Source organism: Dermacentor andersoni, chromosome 1 (genome assembly GCF_023375885.2).
Source record: "Dermacentor andersoni chromosome 1, qqDerAnde1_hic_scaffold, whole genome shotgun sequence".
NCBI classification, from domain to species: domain Eukaryota; kingdom Metazoa; phylum Arthropoda; class Arachnida; order Ixodida; family Ixodidae; genus Dermacentor; species Dermacentor andersoni.
Window position 1 is genome coordinate 165,694,845 of NC_092814.1, and position 13,059 is coordinate 165,707,903.

Below are 13,059 nucleotides of genomic sequence, written 5' to 3' on the forward strand. Positions count from 1 at the left end.
TGAAAGCAATTGCAAGCTCTCCATATTATATATAAAGTCCTCTAATGTTCAAGTACCAGTAATTTTGATAAATCTAATGCCAGCTATCCAAATATTTGCTTTCATAGGTCGCTTATGTGTTTCAGCAGACACAGTTTTTGCAAGGAAGTAGAGCTGGCAAAGAGAATGTATTTTTTTTATTTGACAGTATATATGCTTGGATTAAAAACTTGAGTGATCAATTCAAGACTTTCATTTTCTTTGATTTAAAAACGCTTTCGTTTCGAAATGTACAGTAGAACCTCGTTCGAATGTTTTGGAAAAAAACGCGAGAAAATATGTACTAACTGGGAAAACGTACGATCTGACGTAACTAAAAAAATTTGACAGACTCAACTACTGCTGACATCTACGTAATGCGAAGTGTCGCGCAGATCGTTGCAGCACGGAACGGGTTTCGTCGTTTTCATATTGCGTGGTGTTTTAAGAGGGTGACAGCAAACCAAAACGAAATCAAGCTGGTGGGCAACGCTGGATGCCGCCAAAGCGAAACAAGATGCCCACATCGTGCCGCCTGCAGCAGGGAACGGCGGAGCATTTGGATTACTGCCTACTAAAAGTGCGCAGTATGCTACCAATGGCTCTACACACCATGCGCTGTAAAACAGATAGGTGAAGATGCTTATTGCAATAGGTTGGGGGGCGATAACTGTGAATGCTGCATGCGAAGATCCGGGCAGAGATTTGCTGGTACCGGAATAAGAAACCATGCAAGCAGCTGTTTTCACAAGAGACAGGCAGCTATATATTGTTCTCGATCGATCATGCGCGCCTGGTGTCTTGTTCACATGGGATCCAGCGGCTGGGAAACGTGTACGATCGCAGTCTGCAGCAGGAAACGGCAGCGTGTTTCGACGGCACCACGCGCTATGAAACATATTGTGAAGATGCTTATTGAAATAGGATTGGCAGTGATAGCTGTGAGTGCCGCGTGCGACGACCCAACCCCAGAGAAGATTTGCTGGTACCGAAACGAGAAACTGAGTGCGCGCTGGCGTTTTCACGTATTGCAATGAAGCTGCCGCGGCGGGCAGCTATATATTGTTCTCAATCGTGCGCACCTCGCATATTTTCTTGTTTGCATGAGACCTAGCGGCCGGAAGACGTAGCATACGATGGCAGTTCGGCGACATACTGAGCGTTGGTGCCGAAAAATTGTGTTTTCCAGGAACATGTTAACTGGTAAAAATTGAGTGTAACACTTGGGTCATTTTTTGAGTTCTCGATTGCAAAAGTTGGTGCCGGGAAAACGTAGGTAACTGGAATGTATCAATGAAGGTCTACTTATTCATCCTCAAATTTGACACTCGGTAAGATATTTTCGCATTCATAGGTGGGACCCTATACACAGGCCTCCTCCCCCAAATTTACATTGCTTATTGCGAGGGAATATCACCCAGAGAAGGCCATAGCACAGCTGCTATCAGCTCTGGCGGGCTTCTAGGCTAGCGTGCTACATAATCACCTATGTCACATGGTGGGCCCAGGGTTCATCTTTGTGTCTAGGCTTGAATGTGAAAATTAGTATACCGAGTGTCAAACTTGATGATAGAAACAGTTGCCAATTGATTTTTTTGAATTTTCACATGAAACGTCTGACTAATCGGGCAGTCTAAAAACATGAACTTTAGCAGTAAAATAATTTTGTTGTTTTTTCCAACACCAGCAGTGCGAAGAATTTACTGAATGCCCTAGTGCTATGCTTCACTGATACACCAACTATTTAAAATACTGCAATGGATGAGACCACAGAGGTGTTTCGCTTTCGCTCATCAAGTAGCTCAATGTGCGTCGCGTGCCATCGTGAAGTGCAGGCAGACATGCGCGCACGACCTTTGACTGTGCAACGCTGCCAGATAGGCTTTGATGTGTGAATTCAGTTTGTACCTTTCTGCCTATCCACGAGATTTCGCCGTTCCATCCCTTAAGCGTATAAAACAAACAAAAAGCAGCCGCAGGAGTTGCCGGCCCGTTGCCCGCAGATTCAATCTCGGTTTCCGTCAGCCACTCTAGCCCGTGATCTCATGCCTAATCACCAAGGCAGTTTACTGGTCTGAACAGCCAGCCTGCTGTGACAGCCTGCTGACAGCGAATTTTTGGCACGGGCATACGATGCAGCTGGCCTAACCAGTGCCGCTTCTTTGTTTTCTGCAGCAGAAGTTGCTGTTTGATGCGGAGTCGACGAAAAGCTTCACAGCGGCCATACGGCATTCGTAAAGCTGCGAAATCACCTCGCCAACGAAAGTGGGGGATAAGCGACCAACTGAGTGGCGGCAACTTTGTTCACAGCCGCCATTTCTGCGACATCGAGTGCAATATATTGAAAAGAATCTAGCGAAACACCATAGACTGTCCAAAAGATCGCTCATTCGATTTACATTGGCCATACAGGAAAGAAGCGCAGGGTCTGGCTCGGCACCATTGCAATTGCTTGCTGCCACCTGAAAACCGACGCTGTACTGTTGCCTAAGCAACCTGCATGCGGCGGGGCGGAAGGTACTGAAAATAGAGAACAGCTCACTGAAGAAGCAACGGTACGATTGAGGTTTAATTGGAGAGGCTTGGCTTGGCCCGCCGGGGAGCTAATGCAACCGCTGGTCCACACCATGGGTCTGTTCGTTTCACCTGCACCACTGTGAACCAGTTCACAGTGGTTCACGAGAAGTTCAGACATTGTGCAGCTTGATTCCTGAGGTGCAGACACGGTGCAGGCAGCATGTTATGTTAGACTAATGTGCACGGAGTGTGCAAGTTTGAGAGGTCCTGAACTGCAGGTATGATCAACTTCTGGGGCGTAAATACATACCACACTTACGTAGACACATAAGACGTGTGTAAGCGGGGTTTTAACGGTGCTTGCTCCCATGTGCTGCGTCGTGTTCTGCGCCACTGCTTCACACCTGTATGCCTGCACCAAGTTGGCACCGACAGTGGAGTGGGTGCAGAAAATCATGAACCAGCCCTGCACCTTTTGAAACGAATGTCGTGGTTCAGCGGGCGCCATTGCTGCACCGCTGAAACGAATGGCAGGGTGCAGCACCTCATGAGCTGGTTCAGGTGGTGCAGGTGAATTGAACGTACCTCATGTCGCTTTAGATAGTGCGTAGAAACGCCTCTTGAGTATTCAGTTACCTTTTCGAAAGCGAGAGCCACCCCTTAGGCGCAGAGCGGGCCCACATTTTTCATATTTTGCTGAAATGTAGCAGGATGTAGCAGGTTTCGCCTCTTGGCACAGTTCGGTACAAATTACTGTCAATTCATTAAGGCCATACCTTTAGACCATACAGAATTTTTAAGTCACCTGTGGCAGATAGCCTAACTCGTCATTTAGCTGGATTACTCAAAGAGGCGGACATGTAACTTGCAAGAAGAATCAAAATGCATATTCGACTAATTTAAAATATTCACCAATTAATCTTTTAATTAATTACATTACAGCACACACTGCAATTCACTATTGCAGTCGGTGAGTTCGCAAAGCGTATCCACTGATAGCAAATATTAAGGATGACACCAGTTTCGAGATATTCATTTCCAAAGTGTGTGATGAAATAAATGGGCATTTCAGTTATTTCTCTGCTTCAATGCACAAACCAGCAGTTTATTAAAGGAAGTGGAACAATAGGACATTGTTACCTCATGTTTCAAGGCACGTATCTTGAAACCCGTGCAATCCTTAAAATTCATGAATTCATTCAACGTGTATACGACATGCAAACTCACTGGCTACAATTCGTAAATTGATATGTGCCGTAAAGCAATTATGAAGCGAATTAGTGCATTTTGTTAATTAGTTGAATGTGTGTTTAGATTTCTCATGTGAGTAATGACCACCGCGTCAAGTGATCTAGCTCAAGGACTACAATTACGCTACTTGCCACGTACGACTTTTAAGCAAAATTCTGTATGATCTAAAAAAATTTGCACTAACAGCAGCTCATGGCAAGCACACTCTTTAAATCCATTTCGCAGTCAGTATAAGCTAGAGTACTAGAGCAGATCATAATTGCTATGGTGGAGGCAGGCTGTTTGGTATCGAACAAACATATGGTTGCACGTTGGAGTGCTGCAGCAGCAGCAGTGCTGCTCTGACAGGAATGCTGAGGCAGATTAAGATTAAGCTATGGCTGTTTGTTATTGACAAGAGCAGATCGCCACTCTGCTTCAACAGCGTGAAAGACCTCCGGTTTCGATACGTGTTCCACAAAAAATCGTCAATAACACTCAATTTTTTTCACCGAGTGCCGCTGAGAATGGGATGGCGAACTGGAGATGCTTGTGCCAGCAGGTTTGTCTTCTTGTAGATGAGGGCTCTCAGTGAACAGCATTTTAAGGTTCCTCGAGTGACCGACACAAAACTAGACAGACCTTTCTGTTTAACTTCGAATTCAACAAAACCAGTGCACGCCAGATCTGCACTTTGCAGAAAGACCATTGCAGCAGCTGTGCGCTGACTGCATTTCCTTCGTGCTTGCATGGTTACACATGAGTGGGCTGGACTCTCATATTCTGCAAGCTGAAAGCTACTTTCGAATCTAACAGCATGTATGTAGTATTGGGAGTCACTGATGTAGTGGCTGGATAGGAAGGGCCGAGAACGGAGTGACTGCAAGGCGCCGTAGTGCAGAGCAGCACGCAAGAAAAGACGCGAGGACTTTTTTACAGGGCAGTTGAGAAGCAAACATGACTGGTTCCAACAGGAAGTTGGTTCCGAAACCCAACACAACAGTCTGCTCGGCTTGTTGCCCATGTAGGACAAGCAGCCAGGCATGTTCATGTGCGATTCACAGTACAACTGCACTGATGGTGGCACAGGGCATATTCATATAAGCTGGTTTGCTTCTGCGGTACGTGCATTTCTACCTCATCTTGAATAAAACCGTGCAACAAGCACTTCAATTTATGTGAGGCACACTGTGGTCTCACGTCCAGGCAATGCGGGCTTTTAGGGTCAGTGCTGCGCCCAGTACATCAAAGACCATTCCGCAATGCAAGTGACTCGCAACATTCGTGTGCAAAAATGAAGCCAAGTTTTGTGCATTCGACACGGCCCTGGAGAACCAAATCGGTGAATTCCCACTTTCCATAATCTCTGGGCACTGCCAGAGAGGTGCAGAAGTCTCAGATAAGTTTCAGAAAGACATATTATATATTTCGAATTATTAATGTGTATACCAATCAATGTGTACAGTAATCCCTCGTTATAACGAAGTCAGCGGGAGGGCAAAGAAATTCGTTATACAGTCGAACCTCGCTACAACGAAATTCATGGGACGCGCGAGAAATTTTGTTGAAGCGAAAATTTCGTTGTGAAATTTGCCCTAGAACACTGTCAAATTTGACTACACACTCACAAACATAATTTATTTCCAAAAAAAGTCGGTTACGTTTCGTTGTGATGAAATCTGACCCAAAACACTGTCAGATTTGACTGCACATTCAAAAACGTCATTCATTTCCGAAAAGAGTTGGTTATCTTTGTTTGCCTCCGTCCTTTGGTCATCATCGCCGTGGTGCGATGTTCGCACTCGGTCAGCAGCTGCATTGCTACGTCATCGTGGGCGCCAATGAAATAACGAATGACGCCAAAAGCGTCCATTACATCCAGTGCACGAGGCAGGGCCGATGCATCTTGTTAGCTGCACAACACTTTCGCAACGATGTCGTGTCGGGCCTTGAAGCGGGTCAGCCAACCTGTGCTTGCCTTAAAATCGTTGATGCCAAGCATGCAAGCATAGTTGTGTGCCTTTTGCTGCAGCACGCTTCCGCTGATTGGCATTTTCTTGGCACGCATGTCGAGGAACCATGTAAACGCCTTTTCGAAATCCTCGTGGGCAGCTTGAGTCAACTTCTTCAGTTTGGCGGACGCCCCCGCAGAAAGAGCACTGGTGATCGCGTTCTTCGACTTCAAAATTGTCGACGGCGTGCTGTTGAAGATGCCGAACTCTGCTGCAACGTCTCCTTTCTTTCTGCCGCTCGAAGCCTCGCTCATGATTCACGCCTTCACCTCCAAGGAAAGAAACTTCCGCTTTGTAGTCATGCTGGCCGCGCGCACAAGCACAAACTAAAACCTGCATCGCCGCGTTGCGCCAGCGATCGCGTGACCTAGGATGGATACAGATTGGCTGTGGCTCCCGTTTGGCAAAGTGGGCCTGCACCTTGCCACAAGGCGGCTAGCCCCATCATGATCACCACCAAACAATGGCACCCCTCCATGAGTTTGTTTATCGGTGACGGTGCAGGGGCCGCACGTTTTCTGTGAACATAAGCGGCGTGGATGTACGAAAAATTGCAGACGATTGGGGTTATGTTTATTTTATCGCAAAACAAATTTTAGAACCCAGCTCAACCGAGCGAAAATTTCGTTGAAGCGAAAACAAGCCCAAAAAATTGTTCGTTGTGGCGAGAACCTTTTTGCATTGACTTCTATGGCTAGCTGATGGGAAAATGGAAATATTTCTTTGAAACGGCGTTCGTTGTAGTGGGCTTCGACTGTAAGCGGTAATTCGATATAAGTGACCACTCGAGAAAATCTAAAGCAGTTGAGCTTTAATTGTGCCACAACTGCAAGGAAGTCAAAATACAATGTATTCAGTGAAGTAAAACTTTATTCAGGTGCAAACAAAGGCAGTGAGCTTTGGCTGTTTCAAGTTCTTACCGGGTGCGAGCTCTAATTTGACCAAGCATTACACGAGGCTGTGGTCGCCGCCCATGCATTCAACTTTATTTCACAGCAGGCGTAGGTACTCCTGCGTCTGCACCATAGTTGGCACTTCACGTGGCTCTTCATCCGTCCACTTTTCGTCCTCATTGGGGCCAGCAACAGTGTCAATTATGTCTGCATCCATCGCTGGGGCGACCACAGGAGCAGCAGCGTCAGGCAACGCGAATGTCTCGAATTTGCCTTCCACCTCTTATGAACAGCCTAGTACAGATCACTGCAAGTCCGGTCATCATCAGGCTGGTCATCGTCAGGGTTGCTCACGATGGCGCGAGAAAGGCCGGCGTGTTGCAAAGCAGTTCGCAACCTTCGAAGGTGGGAGTTCTTTCCATGTAAGCTCAGCAAATGGATCGCACCAAGCAATGTTGTACCTCTTGCTGGCATCATACATTGTGAGCATGCGCTGCAGAAGAGCCTTGCGGTACAGCTTTTGAGTGGTCTCAATGATGCCCTGATCCATCGGTTGCAGTACCGCGGTTGTCTTTGCAGGCAAAAATTCTACAGCAATCGCCTTGAGGTTGTCGACCTTCCCGTGGCTCGGACAATTGTCAATGGAGACAATGGCACAGACGGTCGCATCCGCACTATTAACAAATGTCCAGGAACAAAATTCAATGACCCTACCACGCATTTAGACTGTTTGTCTAAAGCCGGAATGCACGAATTGAGCATGACCGGCTCGAGAAAATCGCTGGGGAAAGACCAGCTTATGTTGACACGCCATGTTGACAGCCTGACTCACTGCTGGTGATGCTAGGATTTTTTGTTTTCGGCAGGTTATCAGTCAATTTGGACCGTCAAATGTGCAACGAAGCTAAGGGTAGTGTTTCATTGAAATGCAGGCCAATTATGGCGAGCGGCAAGCAAATTTCTATACTGGCTTCCCCAATGTCATCTTCCCGATTTGTTAACGTAGCTCCTCGCGTCGAACATGACACTTATAATCGGAAGAACACTTCTTTTGTGCTTATCGGCGCGTTTCAGCACTAGAAGTGCTCTTTAGAGTGGTAAAACTTTGTTCATCGAGCGTACCCTATGGAATGCTACGGTACAAGTCTGCCCACGGTCTTTTGGTCCCTTTTGGGCATCCAAGAGACCACAGTTTTCTGGCATTGCAAAGCATCAGGAAAACTTTATTTTCGTGTGGATTCTATCACGGGGGACACCAGCGATGCAATTACGACCGAGATTAGTGGTTTGGGCACGCTGCACCATGGAATTTGACAGCTTACGTTTGCTCCGCAGTAAGCAGCTGGGAGCACTCGGCACCCGCTTGGTACACGTTACTAGGCGGTCATTGGTTGTCCTTTTGGTACTTTTGTGGACTGTTCTATGCCTATATGAGACTAATTCATCGGCGGCATTAATTTGACACTGCATGCTCGCCACTTTGCTCGAAGCGGGTCGAGCTCTTCGTGCACTTCTAGTAATGCGACTTAAAATGCATGCGTTTGGGTTGGGACCGGAAGAAATTTTGAATTAAGCGATATTTCGAGTAAAGCGATTTCATTATAATGAGGGATTACTGTATTTGGCGATCCCCTTCGAGTTCGATATATCCGGGATTGACTTTGTACCACAAGTGGCAGTGGAGAAGCATATGGACACAAGAATATCTTTTGGGAAAGTTGACTACAAGTCTCGGTTTCTCTTGCCTCAGTAGCACTTGGTCATGTTCACTATGAAGGCATGCAAAGTATTCACCTTTCCATTATAAAGAGCTCTTCAATGTAACCAACACTTTCAAAGCCAAGTCTTATGAACTGTATTTGACCACACTGTGTGTTGGTCAGACATTATTTTTCTCTGTTTGGTCTCCCTTATAATTCAACCAGACGTTGCTGGTGCCATATGTACAAGCCCTTGACAGCTTAGCAATCACCAACATACTGCACCTTGACCACATTATAATACAGTCACTGACTGATTTTTCAGACTTTCAGGGTGTCGCAAGGATAATAGAGTAGTATGAAAAAGTTAACTTCAGTGGTAAAATAAGTTTGATTTTTACAGTGCCAGCATACGGAAAATCTGCTTACTTAAATTTGTTTCTGGTTGAGGCTATAGGCACGTTTTTGTATTCATTCATCACGTGACCTATGTGTCACACTTTGTCTGAGAAGCACAGACATGCGTGCACAACCTTGAATGCGCGATGCTATCAATTTAGACTGTGTTGTGTGAATCTACTTTAAAATCTACATGGGAGCTTTCGCTGTTCCATCCAGTAAGCATACAAACAAGCTAGGTAAGTTTTCGTGGTATTTGCCAGCAAATTGTCCTTTGAACTGATCGCCGCTTCTATGGCTGCTAGTTTAACCCCTGCACACTGATCTCAAGGCTGATTGCTACAGATGTCCACTGGTACAAAACATACTGACGGCGAGCTTTCCGCAGCTTCTTGATGATTGTCGCACCGTTGGCTAGTGGCAAATTTTGACAACACTGCCTGTGACGCTCAGCCTAACCAACATTGCTTCATCAGGATCTGACAGCGAAAGCAGGCTCTGGTTTGGTGTGAAGTCAATGAAAATCTCGATAGCATCTTGAGAGACAAGAAAGTGGCTTGCCAAATAAACCAAGAACATGGGCAGCAACCTCAATGGTGGCAACTTTGTTCATGGCCACATTTGTGTGCAGATCATACTTCAAATATTCAGCAAGACATCGTATTGTGTCCAAAATTTTGGCCGCTTTGCTACACTGGTTCTATGGAAAACGTGGCGTTACCGTGGCAAAGTCTGATTAATTGAGCCATGTGAAAAATCAAGTGTCTAAGAATATTGGTGACTGTACAGCTCTAGGTTGCGAATTAGCACAGGCAGTCAGTCTTGACTTCCTTTAAAGAGGTCTCCTGAACCCCACCTAGGGCATGGTAAAAAACAGTCACGGATAGCATACATTGCTGTGAATATCCAGCCAAATTTTGCAGTCGTGTGTGGTATGTGGAGCTCACAGGCGGAGCGCGGAGTCACCTTTTTCTGAAACACTTTCTTCGCAACAGAAGCCTCCTCCTCACTCCTTTCTGGTTGCTATATTTCGCTATATAGCAGATTCTCATATGCAGCAGCTATTGGCCAATAGTGGACATCCATCAAGAAGGGTGTTTGGTTCAGTGCACTTCCTACTGTTACTGTGTATATTTATTGACACAGTTTATTAAAAAGGCTGAAGTAAGTGAAAATCGGGGTTTCGGATTTTGACAGGAAATATGTACTTGCGGAAGTATGACTTGTAATATAGCCGACTATCGTCCGCAAACGTTCAGCTGCGCCGACCTGTTTAGGAATGAAACTTTGGCCACACTACTGATCAGTGTCATAGCCAATGGGTCTCACTAATTTCTATTAGTTTTGAACACTCAACTAGCCTCGAACCATGCAAAACTTAAGGTCAGACCAGACGTACACTTGCCAGCGCACACTTACTCCTGCTGCTCTTGGCTAGGCACCATGGCAGACTTCGCTTTGTATTGAGCTATTGTGCAACTTGGATGTGGCTACTATACACTGTTCAAGCTGGTGCAGGACAAAGCTGGTCCGCAACACATAGTACAGCGAGACTGGTGCACAGAAGTGCAAGCGCACATTCCAGCCCTGTAGTGTGCAGAGTTAGCCCCTACAGTTGTATGTAGCAACATGTGCAGCATGGAGTAGATGTCGCGGGCACAACGGGGTGCTGTGACGAGCGCGCTCCCCAAGGACAACAGCGTGCTCCCAATGGTACCTGTGGATGAGGTGACTCAAGGCCAAAGTGCCAACATCTAGCAAACAGGTCTGCTTTCCAAGTTGCACACCCTTGAGGTGTGTCCCCATCATGGTTGAAGTTCATCACTAGGAGTGCGCAAATATTTGAAACGTTTGAACAAAATATTGAATAATCACTATGCGTAAATGCAAATATTTTTTTAATACAGTCGAATCTATTTATAATGAATTCGATAGGTCCGCAAGATGTGGTCGCTGTAGTCTGTAATATGTGGAGTCGCCCTTCAAAACTCAAAAGAATGAACGACACTGAAGCTGGCCGCGGCAGTGACAATTCGACACCACATTGGTCCAAAATCATATTTTATTGCAATTACAGTCGAACCTCGATATATCGAACAGCGCGGTGATCGCAAAATAGTTCGATATAGCCAGAATTCGATATATAAAATCACGCAGAAAACGCGTCAGAAACTAGCGCAAATCAATCAATGAACCAATCGTGGTGCAATAGATACTCACATGAAGCTTCAAACAAAGTATTTATTTAGTTCGCTGAAAGTACTGAAGCAGCGTAGCCTGCTTCATATTAGCAACCGCGTGCTTGACCACGGCGTCCTCAACATAGCCCAAACGGTCCACAAGAGACAGTCCAGTGCCTTCTATTGCGCCACAGTAGCGGCGTACAACAGCCAAAGCAGCTACAGCCTCAGTTGCAGTCGGGAGCGGGGCAACATCAGCGCTTGCTGGATCAGCCTCGGCAGCGTCTTCGTTTGGCCGCTCAGCAGTCACTTCTGCCGCGATCTCCACGTCTGTTAACTCCGCCACTGTTTCGGTGCTGTCGTCACCGCCAACGAAGTCCGCAATGCACATGATGTGTAGCTCAGCACGGACAAAGCGCTCCAACTGGCTCCACGGCCGCCTCGATCACGCGTGCACGGCGGGGGCAAGCCTCGCTGTGCGCGCGTGATCGAGGCGGCTTGCCCCGCCGTGCGCGCATAGGTGCGCGCGTGATCGAGGCGGCCGTGCTGGCTCCAAGCCGCCGCGTGTGTACGCCGCTACGTTCAAATGGCGCCCTCGGCGCAACCGATGTGGGCAGCTGTCGTATGCAGCAGTCTAGAACGCCGATCGCGCCGCCGCTATTTTCGAGAGTGTTGCGGGAAAGCTCGCCTCCTGTCAACAAAGCGCACTTGGTCTGGGACGGCGGAGTTCGATATATCCATTTTACACCTGGCCCCGTTCGAAATAAAGAATTAAAAATGCATGCGATTTTCCATATGATATAGAAATTGTTCGATATACGCAATAATTCGATATATCCGTGTTCGATATATCGAGGTTTGACTGTATATAGACACTCCAGGTGCATTTCTGTCGTCGCCGAGATGTTCCGTATAAAGTCAAAGGGCAAGAACATCATCCCCGCACACCGTATGGTGTATGTGTGAGGGTGAACCGACGATGGTGGCTTCATCTCGTGCGTGCAAGGGAGGAAAGCGGGCAGGAAGCGCACGGCCTTCTGTCGCGCTCAAGGCACCTGAAGGGAGTGGGGGGGGGGGGGGGTGCTCTATGCTGGCTGCTGCTGCATATGGCTCGACTGCGCTGGCCCTATCTTGAAAGCAATCTGTGATGCAGGACAGAGTCGAGGCGTCTAGGCGCATCGAGGGCCGATAGCTTCGTGTGCGCTGTGTTTGCGCTGCTTAACTCACATTGAAGTGAGAAGCAGCATGAAGGTCAACTCGCTCGCTCCTGCTGCCGCGCTTTCTCACTCCAGTGTTTTGACAGTGCGTTTCTGTGGTCATCGAGTGAGATGCGTTCGTGTGTTACTGTGCGCTTGTAACACCATGCTTGTTAATTTAGTTAGTAAGTAAATGCTTACAAGTTTACATAGTAAAAGCTCATTAATTTGAATTCTGTGGGGATGCTACGAAAATTCGAATTATACAAAATTTGAACTAATGAAAGTCAGAAAAAAAAAATCGCTCAGTCAAGGCGTGTATATAGTCCACCGTGGCGTGAGCACGCGCGCACACACACTACGTCATGTTGGCGTCAACAATTTCTATACTATGATGTCTATACTATGTGTCTATACTATGATGTCTATACTATGATGTCTATACTATGATGTCTATACTGTGATGTCTATACTATGATGTCTATACTATGATGTCTATACAATGATGTCTATACTATAATGTCTATACTATAATGTCTATAGATAGAAATTTCTGACCCTGATGTGTTTAAGATCCCGGCTGGAAGTTTTGCATTATTCCGGCCGTTGCATTCGAAGGAGTTTTTGTATTTTGTACAGTTCTACGCGTGAAAAAATATTTTTACATGTCTACTGCATGGTGCTGTTTCTGTAGCATTCATATAAAAGATTGAATGCAACTGACGCCGATAGCTGCAATGAACTATAAAACAGTTTCGACATGCAGGTTAAAAACGAACTCTTTCTTTAAAAATAATTGTGCATCCAAGCAATGCCCGGTGATGACGAGTTAACAAATTGAGCAAATTTGTTTTCTAGTGCATCATAACAAGTCTCAGCCGAAAAAAAAAAAATGTTCACCTGCTGCACAAAAA

The 13,059-nt window shown here is 46.4% G+C and overlaps 1 protein-coding gene across 14 annotated transcripts in view; it reads right to left on the reverse strand.

The window, feature by feature from the left end:
- LOC126547062 (uncharacterized) overlaps positions 1–13,059 on the reverse strand; it is a 273,332-nt gene that overhangs the window by 25,408 nt on the left and 234,865 nt on the right. The window lies entirely within an intron of this gene.